At 37.2% G+C, this 23,323-nt stretch overlaps 1 protein-coding gene and 1 long non-coding RNA gene across 5 annotated transcripts in view; one reads left to right on the top strand and one right to left on the bottom strand.

Moving 5' to 3' along the window:
* The window catches only part of DYNC1I1 (dynein cytoplasmic 1 intermediate chain 1), a 438,187-nt gene that overhangs the window by 10,508 nt on the left and 404,356 nt on the right, over positions 1-23,323 (top strand). The gene's annotated exons all lie outside the window — the stretch shown is intronic.
* LOC140609019 (uncharacterized) overlaps positions 13,732-23,323 on the bottom strand; it is a 47,192-nt gene continuing 37,600 nt past the window's right edge. Inside the window, exons 4-6 of one of the 2 annotated variants that reach the window (XR_012011029.1) lie at positions 21,822-21,963; positions 21,355-21,407; positions 13,732-13,917 (exon numbers count right to left, since the gene is read on the bottom strand). This is a non-coding gene — a long non-coding RNA (uncharacterized lncRNA). Of the gene's footprint in view, positions 13,918-21,339; positions 21,408-21,821; positions 21,964-23,323 lie in introns of those variants that run through there. The other variant, XR_012011028.1, reaches the window with a different exon arrangement.

The following is a 23,323-nucleotide window of genomic DNA, read 5'->3' as shown; positions in this document are numbered from 1 at the left end:
TTGGGAAATCTCAGATTTTTTTACATTTTACATTTTTTCTGACTCTTTAGAACTAAGAATGCCTGTTCCTCCTGGTCCAAACCAGGCGACTGTGTAAAACTGAGTTCAAAATCAAACTGAAAAGACGCTAGAAACTAAACAGCTTGTCTCTTCCAGGACGTTGAATTTTTTTTTTTTTTTATGTCCTTCATATGTAGAGCATCAGTTAGACTTTGCCAGAAAGAAAACTACACTAGCTTTAACAGTAATCACACAGACACACATTCCTTTTTCTTTTCAGTCTTTTTTTTTTTTTTTAAGATTTTATTTATTTATTTATTTATGACAGACACAGAGAGAGAGGCAGAGACACAGGCAGAGGGAGAAGCAGGCTCCATGCAGGGAGCCTGACATGGGACTCAATCCCGGGATTCCAGGATCACACCCTGGGCTGAAGGCGGCGCTAAACTGCTGGGCCACCGGGGCTCCCAGTCTTTTGAAAAATAAATGTGAACATCTGACAATACTGAGTTTGGATGACATGTTTATGCTTTGCTTGAAGAAAGGGGCCTGGCTGTGTTTTGCTAGACCGCACTGAGTCCAAAGAACAAAGGTGCAGGACTCCCCTTCTGTGTTCTTTCTTTCAGCCTTTTTACAGAAGGGTACTCCCACCGTCTCTTGCAAGAAGAGGCACCTCAAAATGCACTGTACATTGGAACGAAAGGATTGTTTTCTTACTCTGCAGCCCTAATTCATCTTTAACACTTCCTGTTTAAAAATAAAAATTAAGCAATTCTTCAACACGCAGTTTTCATCAACATTGTGTTGGAAGGAAGAAATACAGCCCATCCTGTAAAAGCTAGCAGATGTTGGGCCTCTCCCTGGCTAAGTGGGTAAAAGGTCAGCCCCACACCCACAGCCTGGGCTGTTCTGGCTGGACTGGTGGTGGAGTCAACAAGGGGAAGTTTAGTAGGTGAAAGGTCACTGCTGTGGAACAGCACTTTCCATGTGTCAGCTCTCAGACATCTAGTTTCTGTTCATGGAAATAAAGCTAACTAGGGGAAAGGTCACAAAGACCAGAGGCAGCTCTGTAATAACTGGGGCCTGCCTCAACATTGTGTCCAAGGCAAGAGGCCAAGTGCTTAGGCCTCCCGGCCTTTAGAAATTCTGCTGCTCAAGTGGAAAAACAGAGATTGTAAGGTGCTTTAAAGATCATCCTGTACTGAATGCAGCAAACTGATAAACAACCTATGGAGTGACGAATTTGTATTATGTAAAATAACTTCACAAGGAAAGATTCTTTGGACAACTGGACTGCAATAAAGGATCTTGTAGGTTTTCTTTTTAGTTGCCCTATACCAGAGCAGTGGTTCCTAATCCTGGCCACACGTTAGAATTACTTAGAGGTTACTTAGAGGTTACTTAGAGGTTTTACAAATGAGTGCTGCTTGCTACCAGTTGAATCAGACTCTCTAGCCAGGGGACCAAGCCACCTTTATTTTTCTAGTGTCTCAGGTGGCTCTAATGTACAGCACTGCTTTTGAATCCTTAAAAACATGGACATTTGAAATGACCCCAGGTTAAGAGAGAAATTCTCCATATTCTGCATTAGTGCTTTTTAGATTATGGGTCGTGACCAATTAGTGGATCATGCAATCAGTTTAATGGGTCACAACTAGAATGAAAATGCAATAGAATAGAGGAAAAAAAGCATACTTGTGTTATGTGAGATTTGGTGGGCGGTAGGGAGTGGTGCCAAACTTGTTTCAAATCAGTCTGGATCGTGATATAAGAATACCACTGTTCTAGATTCTAGGAATAAAAGCTTTGCTGCCCTAAGCCCCCATGGAATTGTTCTGATTCAAATTGGTTGTTGGATTTTTAAACAGTTTTGCTGATTCCACAGGATGTTGTGGCTGTGAATTAGGAAGCCTGCCATGATGTTATTTTGGAAAGGGTTATGAAATAGTTTCTCCCAGATGGTTCCCAGAGTTAGCTCAGTATGGGCATTTCCTCTGGAAACATCAAGGATGTAAAGGGAGATGTCATGACCAACACTGCAAGGTGAATTAATGGTGAAATTCAAATGAGGAAGAAGTTGGTTGCTTAGAAGTCTGGATGGAAACTTGCCCAGTGTAAGCGTTGCTCTAAGAAAACTAAGCTAGCTATAAAGCAGCCGTGATGGGCCTTCTGACCTGTGGTATTATGGGGTTGTAAACCGACTGTCACTAACAATGCCTAGAATCAGCCAAATGGTTAGCATTCAGAGTCTGAGTAGAAGAGGTGTCTCCACTAGAGATGCTAAGCATCAAAAGAGAGAACTGTGGAGTTGCTATTAGAAAATGAACCCAGGGATCCCTGAGTGGCTCAGAGGGTTTACTGCCTGCCTTCGGCCCGGGGCATGATCCTGGAGTCCTAGGATCGAGTCCCACGTCAGGCTCCCTGCATGGAGCCTGCTTCTCCCTCTGTCTATGTCTCTGCCTCTCTCATGAATAAATAAATACAATATTAAAAAGAAAAGAAAAGAAAATGAACCCAGGGATGCCTGAGTGACTCCATCGGTTAAGTGTCCAACTCTTGGTTTCGGCTCAGGTCATGATCTCAGTGTTGTGAAATCGAGCCCCATGTGGGGCTCCATGCTCAGCGAATAGTCTCCTTGTCCCTCTTGCTCATCCTCTGCCCCTCTCTGCTCGTGCTCCCTCGAGCTTTTCTGTCTTTCTCTCTCTCTCTCTCAACTAAATAAATAAAATCTTAAAAAAAAAAAGGAAAAAGGAAATGAACCCAGCAATCGTATAGAGAGAATTGTAATAGTGATGAGGTGCTTCAATTTTTGTGTAGCCTCTTTTTCCCTGTCCATTAATGTCCTTTCTTCTTTTTCTTTTGATTTTCTTTTAAAAAGTGCTTCTGGGTTATGCTACATCCCTGACTGATAAAGGAGACTATGTTTCAGGGTGGGAGCACTTAGAGAATATATACCCTACATCAGTTTGAAAGAAAGTGGGAGACCAGAGAATTATTAGATTAGAATCATGAAAAATCTGAGTGACTGAAGTTTCCATGTTTTATCTTGATATTTTGACACAACATTTAAGGAAATCCTTATATTTTTTCTGCCTTTACAATAAGAAGAAAGAATTAATATAATGTACTCTGTCTTTCAGAGAATGCTGTCTAATGGTTTAATCCACTAGTTTCAATATTTTGATTTATGAAAGAATTGGGCAAAATAAGTGTCTAGTAGTGCTTGTCCTCTCTCAAGAAAGAAGGATTTGCTGTCTTCGGGCAACCAAAAGAATAATTAAAGCTAATTTCTCCCTGGACCTTGGAAAAAGTGGCAACAAATAATGGATTTGTCCTTCTAGAATGTTTCAAACAAACATCTTATCAGTCACTTATCAGCCACAAATCCATTCAAGGCAGTACCAGACTGGCCATAGGTGATTTTTCTCATTAAAGTAGTATTTAAACTGCTGTTTCCAGATGACATAGGAGACATATCAGACACACAACACCTGAAAGAAGAATTGGTGTAGTATTGATTTTTCATCAATCAAAAAGTTTACTAAGCAGATGAAAAATAATTTGCCTTCACAGTGGCATTTTCCTAAGGTCTTACTAATAATCAAAGGCATTGTTTTTCCTTAAACACCCAAACTTTAATTACGAGAAAAGGTTTGCCTCGAAACCAAGGACATATTGGTAAATTAGAGGTCATATCAGGAGAAAAAAAACCAATAAACATTCAGTTAGATTTGAATGGATATTTTATCTTGTCTCCACCTCCCACTTTAATTTCCTCCCCCATTCCTAATGATCATACTTCCTGTGTTCACACTAATTCTTTTAACAACAATATATAGAAACAGGGATCTCAAGGTATTTATATCAGTAAGTGAAATTGTTCAGTTGAAAAAGGAAACAGTATTTTATAATAGATAAGGATGAGTTGAAGGCATGGAGATCCTGGATTCTGTGATTCCTTTGATACTGTCAGGGAGAAAAATTTACTCTGCTATTTGACGTTCTTCTAGCTGTAGTAAGAATCAAGTTGACATGAGTCAGATTAACAGGAAAAAAAATCTAATTTAATTTTGTACAAACAGAGAATCCACATGGACCTAAAAATTCCAAAGACAGGCAAAATGAGGTATGTATGTTACTCCAAACCAAGGATGGGAGGAGGGGGAAGGGGAAGTTTTGGGTAGGGGTCTGGGACTTCAAAGGGAAGGAATGCAATTCACAAAAAGACAAAAAAGTACATGTTTAGTAAACAAAGGTTTGTTGGGCCACACAGAAACAGTGGGACCAAGATGACTTCCATCAGACAGGTCTTGCTAGGTTCTTCCCTGCCTACCATACCTAGTTCATGTCATAATGTCGTTACCTATGGTGATAGCTCTCTTTTTGGAGCAGTTCCTCTACTGAAATTCCTTTAGGCAGTTGTGGAAAGAGCTTTTTCTGAGTCTGCTGGATTTTGCTTGCTTTTAACTTAAAATAATCTTCACACCAAAGTGGCCCCTAGGGGCAGTCTGCTATTGGCTCCTACAATACTGAGAGTCTGTGAAAAAAACTCATTTGGTTACTCTAGGTCCCAGTTTCCATGTTGATAAAGATTAATTGTTGTTGTAGATAACCTCTAAGGTGCATTCCACACCTAAAATACTCTTGTTTGCCTAATATTAATTTAATTTAATTTTTAAACATTTGATTCCATTATTGATTTTCAAGTTCTCACTGGTGAGCCTGAGTAATTGTTGCCTTTCCTACATTGAGGAAAAAAATCTTTGATAAGAGTTTATTTAGTACAAACTCCTTCTTCATGCAAAGACATCTTTACAGGGTCCCAGGTCAACAACCATCCTATTACTGCTAGTTATGGTTTTGGAAGAACTCAGAATAAACCCAGCCAGGGCCAGCCACATGATTTTGGTCCAACTTTTTTTGCTGCTTAATGGGTGTTGAGTCTTGAGCTAGTGCTCAAAAAGCATCTAGGGCAGATGCTCGTGGTCCATCATTAATGATAGAGACGGGTGTAGGGACCAGATTTCTCCTGTGTGGGATCCCTACTGTGCTTCTAGGCACACTGTCCCAGAGTTCCCTCCATCCTTTCTGAACCTGGTCTTCCCATGTTCTATGGATTTTGTGAACAAATTTCCATTGTAATTAAAATAGTCCTAGTTAGGTACAATTAGAAACTTTAAGAGGTCTAGGGATGCCTGGGTGGCTCAGAGGTTGAGCGTCTGCCTTCAGCTCAGGACGTGATCCTGCAGTTCTGGGATCGAGTCCCACATCAGGCTCCTGCATGAAGCCTGCTTCTCCTCCCTCTGCCTGTGTCTCTGCCTCTCTCTCTGTCTCTCATGAACAAACACATTAAATCTTTAAAAATAAATAAGAGTTCTAGAAGGTAGCAGTCAAGATGCCTGAGTTGATAGGCCATGGAATTTCCTCACATATTTGAAAGTGAATACCATTATGCCTGTGTGTTCTTTTCCCCAGACTTTGGACACTATTCCTTTGGCATTATTCTCAGACCTTTCTCCACCTTTTAGATCGACAATGGTACTTACCTGTAGAAGTTCTCTTCTTATTTTTCTTGACACCATCCTTTTAATTGTGTAGACTAGGGTTGAATTGATTATTTACTGCCTCAACATTATACTTTTGGTTGAGTTTATGGCCAACTAAAACTCCAAAGCCTGCTCTCCTCTGTCCCCCAGAAAACATAGAGGCTAAACTAATTGATTTTTCAAACCCAGTAGTTTTTAAAATCTCATCAGTCTTCCCTATCCAAGATCTTATTAGATCCAAATTCTATAATAATGACTATCATTAAAAAACATAGTTTGTGTCATCTGAAAATTCAACAATCCAGTGTTTGCCATTTCCCCAAGTTGTTTATAAGGATAAAGTCCAGGACCAAGCTCTTTGGAAGAACCCTAAAAAACTATTTTTTGTAAGAGAATAGAATGGAACACCAATTTTACAACATGAGTATCATACTCAAATACATGTGAAAAATACCACATCCTAAGTCACCTTTTTTGAGATTTAAAACAGATATTGATGATTAAAAACTTAAAGACTCTACCCTCCAGATTGATATCTCTAAACTAATCTAGCATTTCCCAAACTATGTTCCACTAGATATTCCTTATAGGACTTTCAGAACCAAATTTATAGTAATGTATAATATGAATCTATGGATAGAACATTCAGTTTCTCTACAATCTACTGAACCAGAGTGACATTTTCTTTACAGAACTTCTTTCAAGACTGGTATAGCAAATTTAGTAAAACCAGATCAGTGAATATTTGGGGCTATGGTTATATTGGCTCCATGTCTGCCTACTTTTCCAATCTCAAATTTTGTGAATTGATCCAGTGAATGACACATCTATACCAGTATTATGAGCAAGCATTAAAACCACTTTCTGAAAGAAGCTAGTTTTTAAAAATCAGCTTTATTGTGTTAAAATCAACATTATTATTATTTTACATACAATAAAATGTGATCCTTTTATGTGTATATCTTGAGAGTTTTGACAAATGTATACATATATCTCTGTAACCACCCCCTTAGTCACTATCATATTGTAGAACATTTCCATCACCTCCAAAATTTTACTCATGCCCTCTAAATGTCAATCCATTCTGAACCCCAGCTTTAGGCAGCCACTGATCTGCTTTTTATCACTATAGATTATATTTACTTTTTTCTAGAATCTCATATAAATATTTTCACACAGCATGTAATTTTATATCTGGCTTATTTTGTTCAACATATTTCTGAGATTCATTCATATTGTTTAATGTATTAGTGGTTCATTTTATTGCTGAATAGTATTCCACTTTATGAATATAAAACAACTTATTTATCCATTCACCTATGATGGGCAGTATATTTCTGTTTATAACACTTATGAACAAAGCTTTTATGAACATTATATACAAATTTGTATATACACCAGCAGTGTAAGAGTGTTCCACTTGTTTCCCATCATCACCAACACTTGGTATGATTATGCTTTTATCTTAGCCATTCTAGTGGGTGTGAAAGGGTGTCTCATTGTAGTTTTAATTTGTACTTCTCTGATGACTAATGATGTTGACCATGTTTTCGTGTTTTATTGGCCATTTATGTACTCCCTTTGTGAAGTTGCTATTAAAACCTTTTGTTCAAAAAAAAACCTTTTGTTCATTTAAAAATTGGATTGTTTATCCTCTTATTGATATCAAAGAGTTATTTATATGTTCTATATGTGTCCTTTTTAGATAAATATGAAATGTGATACACACGTGTCCTATATGTAAATATATACATACACCTTTGTATATATACACATAATATTAGGTATGCACACAAATAGTATTTTGGATATATATTAGATATTTTTTCCCAATCTATAGTCTGCCTTTTTCTTTCTTAAATGGTGTCTTTCTCAGAGCAACAGCTTTGAATTTTTTTTGAAATCTAATTTTTCAACTATTTCTTTAATATTCTTGCTTTTTTAGCCTTCCTAAGGAATTTGCCTGTGCCTTCATCATAAAGGAAGAAATGAGTTTTCTCCTGATATTCTTATGTTGGCTTATTTCAACCACTGTGTTAAGAATTTCCACATTCCCTTCCTTTCTCTTCCTTTCCACAGACTCATCCTGAGTTGACTGGAAGAGAGAGTAAGCATCATTAATGTGATGTTAATGTGACAGGAGAACAGTTAGAGCCAATTTAAGAACACAGAGAACAGTTGCAACATGTATAAAACCTTAGGCTAGAAGAATACTCTGAAAGGTCTTTCTTAACCAACTTGTTAAATGAGGTTTCTCAAGTTCTTCTCTATCATATCATGTTGGATGTCTTCTTCAAGGCACATTTATCTTTATGATCTTGTTTGTTTACCTGTTTCTCATCTGACCTCCATATTACACTGTAAGCTTTTCTGTCTTGTTCACATGTAATGAGTGAATGGATGAACCAAGAGAAGTCAGGTTGCAATGTGGCTGACAGAACTGACATCAATTTGGGGTTTGCAGCTTCCACCCTTTCAGCATCCAGAAACTTATCCTGTCTATCACTTTCACCTACTACATTTGTAAATTACTATATTGGGGTAAGGCCTCTGCACAGAATGTTAAGCCCATTCCTTAAGGGAAGCAATCTCTTTCTCTATTTTAATGAGAATTGGGATTCTCTGAAACTTCTGTGTTCAACCTTTCATGGATAAGAGATGATTCAGGACTGGGTAATGGGGGAATTATTAAGGAGATTGCTTATTTCTATAATTTCCTCTCTAGCCTTTTAGATGGATAATTAGCAACAGAATATTGGTTTTCTTAGGTTGTTGCCTAGTAGCATAAACTTGGCTAAAGCAGTCTTGCTGGCTTTCTAGAAAAGGGCTTCTTTTACTGGTGTTTATCATTCAGCTGCTGAAATTCACACTGGGTGAAACTTGGCATGACAGCTCTCAGCTCAGTTGCAACTTAGAAGAAAACAGATTCTGCTTTGCTTAAATTGTTTTCGATTGACTGGGTAAGAATAAATTAAAGGTTCTTGTAGGTAATAGCTTCTGAATTCAATTAAAAATATCATCAGGCAGCTGCTTCTTTTTTTTTCTGAAACTACAGAAATGATTTTGAGCTACTTAATTGATTTTCTTATGAAGTTTTATGACTGGCAGATTTAGCCTAATTCTTTCTCAACATTTTTCACTCACACCAATATAGGAATAGAAAATGGGAATCCGAAAAAAAAAATTCTAATTATCCTGCTATGGTAAGAATCTCAGAGTTATAAAATCTTAAAGGTCAGTCAATCCATCTCTTCATTTGTTCATTCATTCAAACATTGATTCATTGATCAAACATTTATCTTTTCATTTGGGCCAGGTTCACTGAACAAACGTATGATACTTATCACTCTCAGAAATTTTTGTTTACAAAAGACTCTAGTTTGCTAGTCTGTAAATTTCAAGCTGGCTGGGGTCACATGTGTTTTATTTACTGCTGTACAATAAGACCAAAAATAGTGGATTTTGATAACATTTGTGTAGATAGGAAAGAAGGAAGAGAGGGAGGTAGGTGGGAAGGAAAGGCTCTTTTTACTAGACCTAATGGAGTGTTTGTATCTTGCTCAAGTCACTGAGGTATGCCTGGACTTACTTGGCTCTTGGTTATATAGGCTCACAAAGTTAGTATTATATGCTAACAAGATCTGAGAGTCAAATTCAAAAGACTCAAATTTGCAGTGCAAACTCATATCTGGAATGCCTCTCACCTTTGCATCTGCTGCTATCCTCTACCTAGAACTCTTTCTCCAATTACCTATGTAATTCTCTCCCTCTTCATTGAGATCTCAACTTACATGTCACCTAAGTATATGCTTAGTAAATTTTTGTTAAATGAATGATGTCCCCAGATGTGTCCTCTTTCTTCATTATCTACCTCTAGACAATTTTTGGCGGGTTGTGTGGTCGGGAGGTGATCGAGTGCAGGAAGTATTATATGCTATTGTGGTATCATGATAAAGAATTATCTTATCAATACTACACACTTTTGTTATGTTGATGTGATTTTAGAGACATTATAGTCTATCAGTTACCAACTTGAGGCTCATGATGCCAAAAAGGTCCTTAGAGCTCTTTTTAATATTTCTATTTAAAAAAGGCTAATGAAACTCATAAGGATAACTATCCTTAATAAGGATGGGAGGGAAAACTAAAATAGATAATCCAGAGGTTGCAAAACTTCTCCAGATCACAGTGATTTGGTAATTTTTCATAGTATTCCTAGGCCAAAAGAAATTTCTAATAGTTCTGTTTATTAAATATATCCACACAACTTGAGAGTTTTTGTAGTATCTGAGAGAAATTGCTGTTTCCCTAGAAAATTGAAAATGTCTCTCAGTGCTCTTGTGAATTTGTTGCAATATTCTGGGGTGCCTTGGCACATAGTTTGGGAACCATGGAACTGACCAAAGGTTCTAAATTATGTGTTTGCCATATTACTAAGACCAAGTTAATATGATTCCAGCTTAGTTTGGCCATTGACAACATCAAAGAAATAACTAGTACAAGAGTACTGAACCAAATGCAACTCTCAGAGCACAAGTCCTATGGTTTTAGTGTTTGACTTAAATGTGTTGAATCCTGCCACAATGACGGCCAATATTAAGCAACCAAGAGTTCTGTGTTCTAAGGGACTGGATTCTTAGTTGTTCTTGTTTGTTAATAGTTTTTCAGTTCTTATGGCAATTTATGTGATTTCATAATACCCATAAAGTTTGCTGCTAGTAAATCATTTGCAATCTACATTGACAAAAGATAGTAATAATATGGGCAGAATAAACTGTTTATTGCTAAATAAATATGTACCTTTTTTGGTAAACAAAATCTTTTTTTTAAAGACTCCACTGACATGGGGATTGCAGGTAAAATACATTTTGAAAAGTTATATTGGTGCTGGTAAGTTTGTGAACAATTGCTCTAGTCCTTTGATTATATGGGATTCACCTTTGGCTGATTAGTGAAGCATTTACAAACACACTTTAGGGAGAGTGAAAGGGTAGAAGTTACCCCTGAAGAAGACTACTTGATTTTATTATGTGGTGATTTTGATGAGGAGTGCTGTCAGGGGGTGACATTTTTGTTTGGTTTGGTTTGGGTTGGGGTTTTTTGATGACATTTTTTTAAATCTTCATCCCAGACTTTGGATTCCAGATTCCTGTACAGATGGTTCCTGACTTACAATGGTTTGACTTACAATGTTTTAACTTTATGGTGGTATGAAAGCAATATACATTCAATAGAAACTGTATTTTGAATTTTGAATTTAGATCTTTTTCTGGCCTAATATTAGTGGTAAGATATTCTCATGATATTGGGTAACAGCAGTAAGCCATAGCTTCCAGTTAGCCATGCAATCAGGAAGGTAAAAAACTTATAAATTTATGTCCATTCTGTACCTATGCAACCATTCTGTTTTTCATTTTCAGTACAGTATTCAATAAATTATATGATATTTGATACTTTATTTTAATAAACATTGTGTTAGATGATTTCGCCCAACTGTATACTAATTTAAGTGTTTTGAGCATATTTAATGTAGGCTAGGCTAAGTTACAATGTTTGGTGGTCTAGGTTTATTAAATGCAGTTTCAACTTACGATATTTTCAGTTTATGCTGGGTTTATCGAGATGTAGCCCCACAGAAAGGTACACATAAAACAACTTCTGCAGTGGGTAATTGAACTTGAGAGTCTAAGGATAGTTTATATTTATTTAAAGATTTATTTATTTATTCATGAGAGATACAGAGAGAGAGACAGAGAGAGAGAGAGAGAGGCAGAGACAAGCAGAGGGAGAAGCAGGCTCTTTGCAGGAGCCCCATGTGGGACTCGATCCCGAACCCCAGAATCACGACCTGAGCCGAAGGCAGATACTCAACTGTTGAGCCACCCAGATGTCCCTAAGGATAGTTTAAAGCAATAATTAACTTCCTATAGCATGAGTTTGGGATTTTGCTTATTTTCATTCATAAGACTGGATTTTGAAAAAGATAGCTTATGCTTTCCTTCTCATTTTGATGCTGTAACAAAGATTATAGAAGAAGTTAATGAAATGGAGAATAAGAAAAAATACAGAAAAATCAATGAAATCAAAACTGCTTTTTTGAAAAATCAACAATATTTGCCAAACTTAGGCTAGATTGCCAAGGAAGAAAAGAGGATTTAACTTATTAAAATCAGGAAGGAAAGTGGGGACATGACTACAACCTTACAGAAATAAAAAAAAAAAAGAATTAAAAAGAAATAATATGAACAATTATATGCCAATAAATTAGGTAACTTGGATTAAATGAAAAAGTTCTTATAAAAACACAAACTACCAAAACTCACTCAATAAGAAATACAAAATCTAAATAGACCTATAATAAGAAAATAAATTTAATTAGTAATGAAAAAACTATGGACAAAGAAAAGTCCAGGCCTAGACAATTTTATTGGTGAATGCTACCAAACATTTAAAGAATGAATACCAAAAAAAAAAATAAAAATAAAAAAAATAAAAAATAAAAAAAATAAAAAAAAATAAAGAATGAATACCAATTCTTCATAAACTCTTCCAAAAAATACTAGAGAAGAGACATTTTATATTTTTTATTTTTTTATTGGTGTTCAATTTACTAACATACAGAATAACCCCCAGTGCCCGTCACCCATTCACTCCCACCCCCCACCCTCCTCCCCTTCTACCACCCCTAGTTCGTTTCCCAGAGTTAGCAGTCTTTACGTTCTCCCTTTCTGATATTTCCCACACATTTCTTCTCCCTTCCCTTATATTCCCTTTCACTATTATTTATATTCCCCAAATGAATGAGAACATATAATGTTTGTCGAGAAGAGAGCAATTCTTAATTCATTCTATAAGACCACTTTTATGCTGATACCAAACCCAAAGGTATCAAAAGAAAGGAAAACTATGGGCCAGTATCTCTTAAAATGTGGATGCATGTCCTCAACAAAATACTAGTAAACCAAATTCAATTAACATATGAAAAGAATTATACACATTGACCAAGTGGGATTAATGCAAATTTGGTCTTTACATCTGAAAGTCAATTAATGTAATATGTCATATTAATAAAATAAAGGACAAAATCCCAAATGATCATTTGAATAGATGCAACAAAACCTTTTGATAAAATCCAATACCCTTTCATGATAAACATACTTAAAAAAATTAGGAATAGAAGTGCGCTTTCCCAACCTGATAAAGGACACCAAGAAAAAGTGCACAGCTAATATTTATAAAAGACTGAAGTCTTTCCATTTAAAATCAGACAAAGATGTCTTCTCTCTCACTCTAGTCAACATTGTACTAACCAAGAAAGTGAAATGCTTCAGGATTGGAGTGGGGGGAGGGAGAGGAGAGTTCAGTTGGCTGGCAAATCTTTCCTCTTCCAGTTAGGGAATTGTGGCCAGCAGAAGACCAAATTACTGAAATGCAGGTGTCATACTCTCAGTACTGTTTATTCCCATGGTGCTTTGCCCCCTCCTTCCATTCTCTAGGTCTTACACTTCTCACTCCTGTTCTCTCTCCCTATTGGTAGTGACCCCCTCACTGATTGGTGAGGAGCAAAAGAGCTACTCAATATTATTGCTGTGGCACCATTTGGTGGTTAGTTGCATCTAATGTAGAGTCACTGACAATTATTAAACATAGATTTTTTGCCTCTTTTAAAAATTATATTCAATGCATAGCTTGAATATGAAATGAAATGACCAACTGTTGGCCCAACTTTGGAGAAACGGGTCTTCTATAAATTACACAATGTACCTAGCTCAAAGGCTCAGAGAGTGCATGAGTCATTGCTCCTTTTGATATGAATGTGATACTGTTAAGTGCCTTTTCACATCTCCTACGAAGTTCCCATATGATACCCTTTGAGGAAATCCCCCTCTACCAGGGTCCAAAGTGTGGTCTCACTGGATAATGACTGTTGGTATAGTGAAGTGATGCATTATTCTTGCCTTAATGACCTGATTCATTGCCTCCAGGTTCATTCTCTTCTTTAGGTCACACTGTTTACTTTTTTCTTCTACCTAGTGAAGGACTACTGCTTTCACAGCATACTTCATTTTGAGCATTGACGTCAATGACTTGCTGACTTCCAGGCAGTTGGTGGAGATCAGCTCACAGTTCTACCACTCGTCTGCATGAACAATCATAAACAGAAAGCCAAGCAGACCCCTTTCCGTACTTGTGCTATATTTATTCTTAGCACTCTACTGAGACTTGGCAACAGCAAATGGAACCAGGAGTTATTTTGTTTGGATTAGGTCAACAGTCATCCTCTGAGATTTTCATCTATCTTGTTTGTTACGGTGCATTGGTCTGTGTTCCAACATTGCATCCAAATCACAAATGTCTTGGATAAATCCATCTTGATAAATGACAAGGAGAGCTGAATCACTGATACTTATTTACTTTTCAAATTCGCATTTAAATCAATCATTATTAATAAAATGGCATTGATGTATGTCAACCAATGTTATTTCTTAGTTAAGAAAATAGGGTTGCAAACTCAAAGAATTCTAGTTTCCCTAATTTATCCAGAGATGTGTAAGTATGCCGCCACTTAAAAACACCATTCTTACTGCTCTTATAATTTCAATTATTCGGAGGAAGATGTTATTTCTTTTTTTGATATATTAAGTTTAGTACCTTTTTCTTTTTAAAGAAACAAAATATGGAAATGAGACATACTCTGTGGAATCCTCTTATTAAACTTCCTGTGTAAGTCTCTGGCCATAATTTGCATGTTGACTTTCATGTGTTTCTTCTCTTTATTTTTTTTTTTTAATTTTTTTATTTATTTATGATAGTCACAGAGAGAGAGAGAGGCAGAGACACAGGCAGAGGGAGAAGCAGGCCCCATGCACCGGGAGCCCGACATGGGATTCGATCCTGGGTCTCCAGGATCACGCCCTGGGCCAAAGGCAGGCGCCAAACCGCTGCGCCACCCAGGGATCCCGTTTCTTCTCTTTATAAATACAGGTCTCCTATATTAGATATTCAAACTCTTTTATGGGTTCTGGTGCCTTTCCAATACACCTCTCACTCCACAATCACATTGTCCACCTCACCTTACTGCACAACACTTCACTTTTCTATCTCTGGTATCTACTTTGGTCTTCACAATAATCTTGTGAGGTAGGGCTGCCAGACATTGTGTGCATTTCTGTTTTACCTCCTATGTGAAAATTTCTGCTTCTTATAAATAGTGTAGTTATAAGAAAATTAATTATGCTTCAATAATTTTATAGTGCCCAGTGAAATACCAGGAGAAATGGTAAGGTGTTATAAAAACAGATTGAAGAATTTCTGACTTAAGAGTAAGAACCATCTTAGGTATATAGTGAAATAAACCTGGAACCAAGCTAATAAGAAAGAGAGTGGCATTGAGTAAGTGCCAAAAAATCCTGGAGCTACACATAAAATAATGCCATATGAGGTTTCTCAGCCTCTTCTATGTTTTTCATGCATGCCTCTCAGGCCACATATTGATCGTTAATTACACATCGTTTGCACTCACACTTCCATTGACCCAAACTAGTTATGACATCCCAAACTAACCACACTGCTGAAATATGTAGAGGAACATATAGAGTGTTTGGTGAATACTATGTGCTATGAATATGCAGAATGATTTTAATTCTTAGAGAGTCAGAGCTGAAAAAATATTTTAGGAAACATCTCATCTAGTCTTCTTCCATATAGAAACAGAGGTTAAAACATTGCATGACTTGACCAAAGTTGCATATCCAAGGAGTGACTAAAGGAAGAGTTGCCTTCACAATTAACAGTATTTATTGAGGTCTTGATATGTGCCAAGCAGTATGACAATACATTGTTGTGCCTTATCTCCCTAAGCCCCCACACTACCCCTATGAGGAAGACACTGTTATTATCTTCATTTTAAGGATGAAAAAATTAGGGGTCCTTGGGTAGCTCAGTTGGTTAAGTGACTGCCTTTAGCTCAGGTCGTGATCCCAGGGTCCCAGGATCAAGTCCCGTATCAGGCTCCCTGGGAGCCTGCTTCCCCCTGCCTCTGCCTCTCTCTCTCTCTCTCTCTCTCTCTCTCTCTCTCCCTCAAATAAATAAATAAAATCTTTGAAAAAAATAAAGATAAGATAATTAAAGCTTAGAAAAGACAGGTAAAACATTTAAGATCACATAGTTCTTAAATGGTAGAAGGGAGACTTAAACCCAGGATGCCTATGATCAAAATGCCAACATGCAATCTACCAGTAGATGGCTACTCTTTTTGTTCTGGTTACCAAATCCTCCATCTGAAAATACCAACAGACTACATGGCTTTGGGATTAAATATAAAAGTCCTCATCAAAAAATAATGTTACAGGGATGCCTGGGTGGCTTAGCAGTTGGGCGTCTGCCTTCAGCCCAGGGCATGATCCTGGAGTCCCGGGACTAAGTCCCACATCAGGATCCCTGCATGGAGCCTGCTTCTCTCTCTGCCTGTGTCTCTGACTCTCTCAATGTATCTCATGAATAAATAAATAAAATTTTTAAAAATTGATGCTACAGGTATCTTAAGACCAAAACTATTCCAATATCCTTACTTATCTAGAAGACAGGTTGAAGTTGCTTGTGAAAGCAGAAAGAAAGCAGTGATGATAAATATAAACAAATCAGACTGGATCCTCATGGTGGAACTTGCTCCTGGCTATGAACAGGGTTTTTCTTTTAAGGCATATGAATATTTTCTGTCATATGAGAAGTAGCCAATACAGAGCACCAGATAATGAACATTAACTTATACACGCAGGGTAGATAAATGGAGAAAACAAATAATGCTTAAGAAGCAAATACTAAATCAAGTATTATGGTAATTTCTTGTGGTTCTTGACAGCAGTGCTTGGAGGCTGAGTTATAATTGTTCACATCTGCTCATCAGGTCAGAGAGTAGGCATCAATGCCTAGAGTTTTTGTTTTGAGACATTGGATATTTTGTCATCAACACACAATTCTTCATTTATAATGAAAAAGACAAGATTAGATTACAGAATTGTTTCTAATCAAGATTAAATTATATGATGTGTTTTGTGCAGTACCTGGAATATAATAGGCACTCAATAAATAGAAATTGATGCTATTGTTCTTCTTCTAATTATTATTACACACCTTCACCAGAGAATCATACAGAACCAGTTTTCCCCCACTTTCAACTTTGTTGTTATTGCAAGATTCTTTATCCCAGTACAGAGTGACAATTTCACTCAGGAGAAATTGGATATGATTTAAAAACTACTCATCCTATTTATTTAACTGAAGTGACTGCTTGCCTGTTTGAATTCACCAAACTGCCAGGTTTAGATCCAGCTTGCAGTTAGAGGCCACCAATAGGAAGGCACAGGCCCACACAGTTCCTAAAACATATGGATACAGGCCAGGATAAACATGAGATAATTAACTGAGTATCAGTCCAAATAACTGTTTTGGAGGAAAAATAAGTTCCTGTTATCTAGTCTTGATGAAGTCTCCTGGGGAAGGAAACATGCTGTCCAGGAAAAACCAGTGTAGTTGTCATCAGAAGAACTGGTAGGAGTCCCAACTCTTGTTATTAATTTGTTAAGAACTTTACTTTTTTCAAAAGTGTCTGTTTTGTTATTGTTGTTGTTTCAATGTTAAACGGGGCATTATTTTGAGAGTGCTATAAGATGACGTATTAAAGGGCTTTGAAAATAATTTCATATTCATATAAAACTCCATCATAACATGATAAGCAAGGTCTAAACGCTTAATCATATAAAGTATGGAGTCATTTTATTGCATGATAAATGTAGGAAGCCCCAGGACCCAAATGTACCATCCATATCTGCCTCCGACCTGCTCAAGTTTGAAGTTTCCCAGTTAAAGGGCTGGTTTGGGCCAGGAAAATATCCAGGATGCAGGAATCCATTTTCCTATTTCTGCTTCCTTCAAGTTGAGATTGTCTGGTATTATCTTTTCTGTCTTCCCACTCAGATAAACTTTAGCTTTCTGTGATTGAGAAGGGGCTGCTCAGAGAATGGAAATCATGGCTGATTATAGTATATCCAAATTCATCATCTAGGGTGCCTTTCACTGTATTCCTATAAGAGGTTAAGTGAGTTACACATGGCCAGTGTGGAATGGAATAGAGAAAGGTTTATTTTCCTGATTGTGTAAGGGAAAGCACCACATTTACTGGAGGAAATAATTCGATATGCTGCATTCCATGTTATGCATGAACTGAGAGAAGGAATTGGCATTGCTGCTTTGGGGATGGTGTGCCTTGAGGAAGGGTATAGGGTGGAAAGAATACAGAAAGGAGAAAGCATGAAAAGAGAGTAGGAGGAAAGAGGCTTAGTAACTAGCAATATGCCCTTCTCTGGGTTCCCAGTAATCCCTGACTTTTCATTGTATGTACAAAATCCAAAAATATACCTGAAGTCATTGGAATTCTTGTGAGAATATGGGAAAAGTTTGAATTCTGAATCTGGATTTCTACTTGTCTGATATAAGAAGAGTGGAGATGAATAAACACAGGCATATAGACCCTGTTTGGACATCTGACTTATTTGTGAAACTTCCCAATACTCCTTAATAAATAATTACTCATGGCCAAGTCATTTAAAATGTGCACTGGAATCTCTAGAAAAGCTCAGTTTAACATCAGCTTTGAGTGTGGGTCTATATAATCCAAAGAAAGCTGAATTTATGTCTTCTGTTTGATGTAAATCTAGAATATGGTGAACTTTTGAGACTTACAACTGAAAATACTACTTTCTTTAAATCTTTTTAGATTGGGAACTAAGCCTGAATCCATGACTCCTCCACTGCACATCAAATAAGCAGGGCTCTGTAGATTAGCATCTTGGAACTCTTTGAATTCTTTGCATGAAATTGAAACTGCAGAGAATGCCATTTTATGCAAATGAATCCATCCCATGGCTATTGCATATAAATTTTATTCTTTGTTCTTAAACCATACAAGGAATATTATTTTCAGCTCTCATATATGTGTAGTGGACGTAGGGAGGGGGGATAAAGCTTTCTCTAATAGCGTATAAATATTTATTACCTAGGTTATTAAAACATTATACAAGAGCAGTGGTTACTACTTTGCCCCAATACCACCTGGAAGATATCACACGTTTTCTTCTCTCACAAGACAAGATACTTCCTTAGGAAATGGGGCAGGGAGGGGAAGAAAGATGGGCACATGTCCATTTGAAAGAAATGTGTGAGGAGCCAACCTAAAACCAAGCCAATCAGAATTGTTAGGGCTTTGTGTGCGGTAGAAATAGCTCCTCTTACTCATCTTGAGAATCTGTTAGGGGTTGAATTGTGCCTTCCAAAATTCATGTGTTCAAATCCTAACCTGCTATTACCTCAGAATGTGACCTTATTTGGAGATATAATTATTATAGAAGTAATCAAGTTAAAATGAACTGAACCTTAGTGTGAACCTTAATCCAGTATGACTGATATCTTTATGAAAAGGGAAAATCAGAAGACAGAGGGAAGACAATATGAAGGTATAAGGAAAAGGACAGGTGAACATGAAGACCACCATCCACCAGTCGGTGAGAAATGTCTGGAACAGATCCTTCCCTCTAAGCCCTCAGAAGGAACCAACTCTACCAACATCTTAATTTTGAACTTCTAGTCTTCAGAACTAGAGACAGTACACTTCTATTGGTTAAGCTACCTGTTCTGTGATAAGTGTTATGGCATCCATCCCATTTGTGGTATGTGTTATGGCAGCCCTAGCAAACTAATACTTTGACCTTCTATCATTGAAGAAAGCAAGAGGTACAAACCTAATCATACTTCAGCTATCATAACTCTGTGAGTAGGGAATTTCTAGAAGATAAATCATGAAATTTGTTCTAGATGGCTCATGTCTAATGGATAGGGTTCATTAGGGCTAGAGGTAAGAAAACCATTTATTCATTTATACTTTCAACCATGCCATTCATTTTTATTGCAAAAATAGTATAACTGTAATGTTACTTCACATCTGATATTTTCCCTATAAATTTTTATTTATTAAGAACTTATAAAAAGAGGGATCCCTGGGTGGCTCAGCAGTTCAGCACCTGCCTTTGGCCCAGGGCGTGATCCTGGAGTCCCGGGATCGAGTCCCACATCGGGCTCCTGGCATGGAGCCTGCTTCTCCCTCTGCCTGTGTCTCTGCCTCTCTCTCTCTCTCTCTATCATGAATAAATAAATAAAATCTTAAAAAAAAGAACTTATAAAAAGAAAATCATTCAGTAACCTACTACCTTAATAAGTCAATGTTCTGATTATTTTTTGTTTAATCTTAGTTCTGAGCTAGATGCATACCTAATATCATTAGATTTAATTATAGTAGAAAAGAGATTTTTGTAGTTTGTTTTTCCCCTTTAACAATAGTTTTCAACTTGGGTTTTTTTCCCCCATACTCCAGTCATAGACTGGGACTTTTGGCAATGTCTGGAGACATTTTTGGTTGCTACAGCTGGGGTGGTGGTGCCATAGGCATCTAGGGGGTAGAGACCAGTGGTGCTGCTGAACATTCTGCAGTGCACAGGAGAGCCCCCCCACTCTGAAGGACAATGATCTGACCCCAAATGTCAATAGTATTGAAATTGAGAAACCTTGCTTTTTAATAAGCTTTCTTGAGTGTCCTCTATATTGTTGCTACAAAGTCTTCATAATCTTTACTTTTATGGCTGCAAAATAGTCTATTGATCGATGTATTATAATGCATTTAACTAATAAACATGTAATGGGTTGTTTAGATGGTTTCTAACTTTTCACTGTTTTAAATAATAGTGCAAGTATATTTTTATTTATATAGCTTTTTAGATGATATTGAAGAAAAATTCCAACAGTGGAGTTTAGATTTAGGTATGAATAAACCAAATATCAAGAAAAATCGAGAACCATGAGAACCATATATGTATATATATGGGTTCCTTTCTAGGGAAACACTTTTGTTTTTCCTATTTCTGAGCTGTCCTAAAATTTTAACACCTGTGGTCCAGGATTGACCACCCCCCCCAACTCTTTTTCATATCTAAAAGATTAATCTAATAAAAATTTCTGTTTTCTAAGACCATTAATTGCTCATTACTTCATTTTATTTATAAATTTTTTAATTTAAAAAAATTATTTTTAAAAAAAGATTTTTTTTGTTTATTCGAGAGAGACAGAGAGACAGAGAGGCAGAGACACAGGCAGAGGGCAGAGGGAGAAGCAGGCTCCATGCAGGGAGCCAACATGGGACTCAATCCCGGGTCTCCAGGATCATGCCCTGCGCTGAAGGCAGCTAAACCACTGAGCCACCTGGGCTGCCCTATTTATTACTTTTTTAAAAAGATTTTGTTTATTTGAGAGAGAGAGTATGAGCAGTAGGGAGGGGCAGAGGAAGAGGAAGAAGCAGACTCCTCCCTGAGCAGAGTTTCAAGGAATCTGGCATCCTGACCTGGACCAAAGGCAGACACTTAATGGACTGAGCTACCCAAGTGCCCCTCATTACTTCATTTTAAAGGTCACCTTGGCCTGTTTTCACTGATTCATCATGACTCTTCCCTGGTTCTGAATAGCCTTTCTCAAATGCAACCATGTAAGATCTACTTGATCCCTGTGCATTTCTGACTCACTCACACAAAATCAAGAATTAACCTATCACCAGTTATCACAGACTAACTTCTTAAAGGAAAAAATGTAAAAGTTATTTTACATTACAAAAGAATAATACAACAAATTATAAAGCACTAGCCTTGAAAATCTTAAGACTGTACTAATATGTGAGTAGGTTGTTAAGCCAGAATAAGCAAACAAGGACCTTTAGCCTTTATTCGTGCTACTGAAGATTCATCTCCAATCATTTAGACATTTCTGCAAAGACAAAACAGATGGTTAGATAGGATGAAAGGTGACTTTTCCTTGGCTCTGGGGAAACAAACCACCACCTCACACCCTGTCCCCACCCTCAGACACTCCTAAGTCGACTGTGATTGCCAGCTTTATGGGAAAGTGGTATCCAGCACCACCTGCAGCTATAGTGCTGGAAGGGAGAAGGCTGCTGAATGATTACTATGAGAATGAACAAAGGTAGGCTGATAAAACAGGTACAGAGACTTGCCTTCACTGGCCAGATGGGAAGGGGTAAATTCCATATTAAGACTTGGAATGAGAGAGTTTTAAATAGTGGTTACATTGGTTGCATATACTGGTTACATTGGTTACATTACAAATTTGTTATATGGCCTTCATCAAAATTGGCTGCTGAGATATATCATAACTACTTACCTTTGCCCCTCACCTCCCATTTCCATGGATTCCCAGAAACCTGGCAGCAACTACAGAGAACAAACTTCAAGCCTTGTCCATCCTGAGACATCTCAGTTCCCTCCTTTTTGTTTTAAAGCATGCATTTATGGGCCAGAATTTCCTAAAGAGAAGGGACAATTTGGGTAAACTTGATGTTAGATTCTATCAAAACCATCCATAAAAACAAGTGCCAAGTATAAAAATAAGTCAACATACTAAGTTGTAATAAATGCAAAGCCAGATCTAAAGTAAAATTAAAAAAACTCGAAAGTTCTGTTTACTTTAAATTATCAACAACAAAGCCAAGTACAAATATTTTAATATCTATAGATTATTTTTTTAAATGCAAACATGAAACATATTAATTAGAGATTAAATTCATCTACATGACAATGTTCTACATCAGACAGTGAAGAGGTGTAAAGGACAATTTGTCATGACCATATGCTTAAATCCTTTGTAGGTTTCTTGAGGGAGAGACTATAAAAGAAGCATAACAAAATAAAAATCAAATTATTTTATTTATGAAACTGTTATTTCATTTGTTAAGGTATAGTTTGCTTAGCCTTGTTTTTTCCCTCAAAAAGCAAGGGCTTTCCCTCAAAAAGCAATAAACTATGTAGGTAGTTTATTTTGGGAAGTGGTCCTAAGAAACAGTAGCAAAGGGTAGTGGATAGTGGAAAGGAGGGAAAGCCAGCACAAGGGAGGTCTTGGGTTGGTCACTGATGTTGGCATCTGGAATTCTCTAACAAGCAGTATAGACTGTGCCTCAGAGTGTATTATCCAGATGGAAAAAGGGAGGGTACGGCCTTTATCCACTAGCTTGCATCCCTCATTGGTCAAAAGTTGACCTTTGAGTATTAACTCCCTTGTGTTTGCAGGCTATGTATGTAAGAGAGTATGACAGATTCCCAAAGGGTCCTTCAAGGTGGTGACAGAAAAGCCATAGGTCAGAATGCAGGAGGTAAGTGGTGAAGCCAATGTGAGGCGCTATCAGCATGTACCTGTGAGCAGAGGTATGGCTGTAACAATGTCTACAGTAAAAGGAAGAGACAGGGCATAGGGAGAGTCCACTATATCTCACGTGCCAGTTCTAACTGACTTATAGTGGCTGCTAGGAGTCTGGTTTGAGAAGAATCCATAAGCTGAATCTGGACTTGTCAGAAAAGAACCCAATGTCTGTGAGGTGGGAGTTATAGCATTTCTTAAGTCTATCCCTGTTTCATGTCCTCTGTATATACAGAGTCATAACTTTGTCTTCTTGCTTCCATCTTTGAAAGGAATGAAGTCAAGGAGGACTTTGGCTAACGGAGCAGCCAGAAACCAACACAACTTAGTTTTAAAATGCTCTTCCTCATAGGAATGTTTAGATTCCACTAGAAGATGTAATACAGAACAAAATTCTTTTGTCAATGTCTGACAAAGCAAATCTTTCGTGAGTTGGATTGGCAGATAATAACCAATTCCTTTAGATTCATTTG

The sequence above is a fragment of the Canis lupus genome, chromosome 18, assembly GCF_048164855.1.
Source record: "Canis lupus baileyi chromosome 18, mCanLup2.hap1, whole genome shotgun sequence".
NCBI lineage: Eukaryota > Metazoa > Chordata > Mammalia > Carnivora > Canidae > Canis > Canis lupus.
Note: the sequence above shows the minus strand (reverse complement) of the source record. Positions and strands in the feature narration are given on the sequence as shown.